General features: G+C 40.1%; 1 pseudogene; it reads right to left on the bottom strand.

The window, feature by feature from the left end:
* Positions 1-1,298: 1,298 nt before the first annotated feature.
* Positions 1,299-1,857, bottom strand: LOC103069091 (transmembrane protein 126A pseudogene; annotated as a pseudogene).
* Positions 1,858-3,543: the final 1,686 nt, after the last annotated feature.

Below are 3,543 nucleotides of genomic sequence, written 5' to 3'. Positions count from 1 at the left end.
TTAAAAACTATTGAGATCTCCTTGTCGCTTTCCAAATCTGAAGTGAGAAACTTTCCAAAAATGCAAGGCTAAAGGGACAGGGAGTATCTTTTAATCTACTAGACACCAAGGAAACAGTAGACACTTTTCTAGTAGTGTATTGTCTTTGCAGAGAAGTTTAAACTATTTGGCTTCCCTAAAAATTGAGAGTAGCGTTTGCAATTGGGTGATGCTAAGTGGGCCCTGATGTGGGGAGGAGAGAACACACAGCCTGGCATATCATTGTGCCACCCACCCAGGAGATGAGTGGGGAAAGTAGAAACTCACCTGTCTTCTTGCTTTGAGTTTTGACTTCTAGATTACAATCGCAGAATTCAGACAGCCCTTGGCAAACTGTTGTTTGAGCTTGCTGAAATTAGATATGTACACACAGACCTAGTACCAGAGTATACCTTGACATCTGTATAGTTAGTCTGGCTTTTTCTAGATTCCACAGGATTTGGAGTTCTTGTCTCTACCTTCAGACTTCCATCTGCAGTGTGGAATTATCAGTCCCCAAAGATATGGCTAAGATAATTTTGCCCCTTAAAATAAAGGCCAAATGTGTCCCTCTAGCCATTATGTAATATTCTTCTGTTGGGGGTACTTGAGATAATATGTGTGAGCATGCTTTATAAACTGTAAAGTGCTATCTAAATAAAAGTTTTGTGGCTATTGCACGGTTAAACTAAGCTTTGCAATGAAAAAATTGGAATTGAACTGCAAATCTCCGTCTGGAGCCCACTGTCAATTAGGTTTATAGTTTCATCAATTTGCTATTTAATTGTTTTAAGTTATCCAAGTGCCAGGCAATGTTCTTGTATTCTTTCTTCCGTAAAGCAGTAGAACAAATACTTAAGTTTAACGTAAAAGTTGACATAGACGGAGGCAATATTTTTCTTTTTAGGACATTAAAAGACAGATATTTGGAGAAATGCTTTTAAAACATTTTGGAATCTGGCTAAGTCTATCCATGGCTTTCACCAGCTCTCCCCCTAATTTGTCTCGCGCAGTTTCTTCCCATCTTCAAGAGCCTGTATCGACGCTCTCCTCATTGATGTCAGTTGGTGGAGCGGCTCCATGTGTGGTCAGGGTTGTTGGAAGTCTAGAGGGATCCATGTCACTTTATTTTTAGACTCCTTGTGACTTAAAAACGTAAGAAATACCATAATAAGGTTGACAAAATTATGGTATATTTTTTAAAATTATGTCTCTTTATTCATACTTAGATGTAGGTTATTTTTACAATCTTTATTTTTGTGTACAGATGTGCTTAACAATTACTGAATTTCTAGGCCAGGTTCAGGTGTCTAAAGAGCCTTTATAAGTAGTTTATATTGTCTAGACCCAAGGTATGCTGCAAGCCCAGTCTGGAGCAAAATTAGAAATAACATCTTTCTAAAGACAGGTTTAGTCATCCTAATCCAGTAATTTGTTTCCTTTCTCCGGTAGCAGGGCTGAGTTATACCTGGTTAGGCCACCATTCACAAGGGATAGCCAAGAAAACAGGGTACAAGGTCACCAAAAACAAGACCAACCAATCCACCATGTGTTATGGTACAGGTTTCGCTATGCAAATCACAAAACCTTTGTAAGATACGTGTGCCATCAAAAATGGGATCACTGCCATTGGTAAACCAGCAGCTATATGAGACTGTGTCACAGGTAAGATGCATCAAAAAAGACCATTTGCTATTAGGCCACAGAGAGCAGCATTAAGTCCAATATATGTTGATCCATTTTCAAGCAGATTCCTTTCTGCTTCCGGAAGTTGGTTAATTTTCCTGGTTGTGATATCAAGTTCTCCTTGACAGTATCGTCTGGTTCATGATTTTCCATCTTGAGCCTTACTCTTTCCACCCAGCACTCGCTGCTTCCTCTAGTCTTCTTCAGCCATGCGAGGGCTCACTCCAACCTTTGCTCAACTCATCCAGGTGCAGCCCTCCTTCAGCACAGTTTTAGGGTTCAGACTTAACAAATGAATGCCCTTAACACAAAGGAATAGATATTTTAAAAACTTAAGTTGATGCACAAGTTTGATACACTGCACTGGGCATAAAGGGGATTAAGACATAATACTCTCCCTCAAGGAATTCTCAGTCCAGCAAACCGTGGAATAGTATATAATAAATAATTGCACATAATTGTCGATAAGGTCATACAACCAGAAAGTACTTAACACGTAGTCTTTTCTTCATAGAGAATCTCAAAACTTCAAACAGAAGATCTTTCCTGTGTGGAAGCCTAGACCAAGCGACTCTCCCGACGACTTCATGGGCCCTGAGCGCACTGGGCTGGCTGTTCACCTCCCCAGAGACCCATTCTCTCGTTCTTTGAGGCTGCTGGCATATATGCAGCCACACCCTTGTTCATTGTGATTTTCAAGGTGACAGTGTGAGTTGCCATTTCACAACTGGGAAAGCCCCATTGTCTCCTGGCCCAACAGTGGTGCTGAAGCTTTTTTCAAATCGGTTCTCTCACTTTGAAAGCTCTTTTCATGTTTCAAAACACCAGAGAGAGCAAACTGATGCTAAATTACGTAATCTGTAGAGCAATCAATTGGACTAGGGCAAAAAAAAAAAAAGTTGGTCTGGTTATTTTGTTCCAGTCTGCACAGATAACACTCAATATCTTAATGGAGCTAAAACACATTACTGTCTAGGAGAGAGAGAGAGAGAGACTACAGTAACAAGTAGTCAATTTTGCCTCCTGAAAAACTTCATTTTGAGAAGACATACACTCTACACAAATCCTAGTTCCTGCTTGCACACTGTAATGCTTCAGTATACTTGGGATTCTTTGACCTCATGAGATACCTCCCCAATCCATGCCCTATATATTTCCTGTCTCACCAACTCAAAGCAATTGGAAGAGACTGAGAGATTCAGTTCTAAAATACAAGCCTCATCATAATGGAAAATGCAATTAACTTTAGATATAGGAGCCGCATACCAGCAGCAGTGCTGTAATTTTGCCTTCTATGAAAATGGCTTAGCTGTTCATTAGGTAGCATGTCAAAAATTAAACGTCAATTATTTTCTTTGTCTCGAGATCTAGCATTATCTGGGGAATTAGAAGACCGACCACTGATATACATTTCAACTAGATGTAATTCCTGAAATCTTTGTTTTTTACTGTTTTATCTTGCATGTTCTGGGATGAGGGAAAATAATTATCTCTGGGGAACCCAGACTGAACTCCTGTTCAATGGTTTGTAGATTGTGAAATGATGATGCTGATAATGTTGATGTCGTTTTTAGCTTTCCTAAGCGAAAAGTGATATGAAATAGTGGTATTATCATGCTCACTGTCTCATCTGCTTTGTGAGAGAAGTAAGAAAGTGATTGTTATCCCTGCTTACAGGAAGATAAACTGGGAGGCTGCAGGACTGGCTGAAATGTTCATACGTGATGGTTGATGGAGCTGAAACAAAAGCCAGGTCTCGACATCAAGCTCAGTGTCCAGCCTCCAGACTATGCCTTCTCACATTGGCAAAGCTGACACACCCTGGGTTTCTAATGCAAG

This window comes from Lipotes vexillifer, unplaced genomic scaffold, assembly GCF_000442215.2.
Source record: "Lipotes vexillifer unplaced genomic scaffold, Lipotes_vexillifer_v1.1 scaffold1861, whole genome shotgun sequence".
In the NCBI taxonomy this organism is placed as follows: domain Eukaryota; kingdom Metazoa; phylum Chordata; class Mammalia; order Artiodactyla; family Lipotidae; genus Lipotes; species Lipotes vexillifer.
The sequence above is the reverse complement of the archived record's forward strand: the minus strand, read 5'-3'. Positions and strand labels throughout refer to the sequence as shown.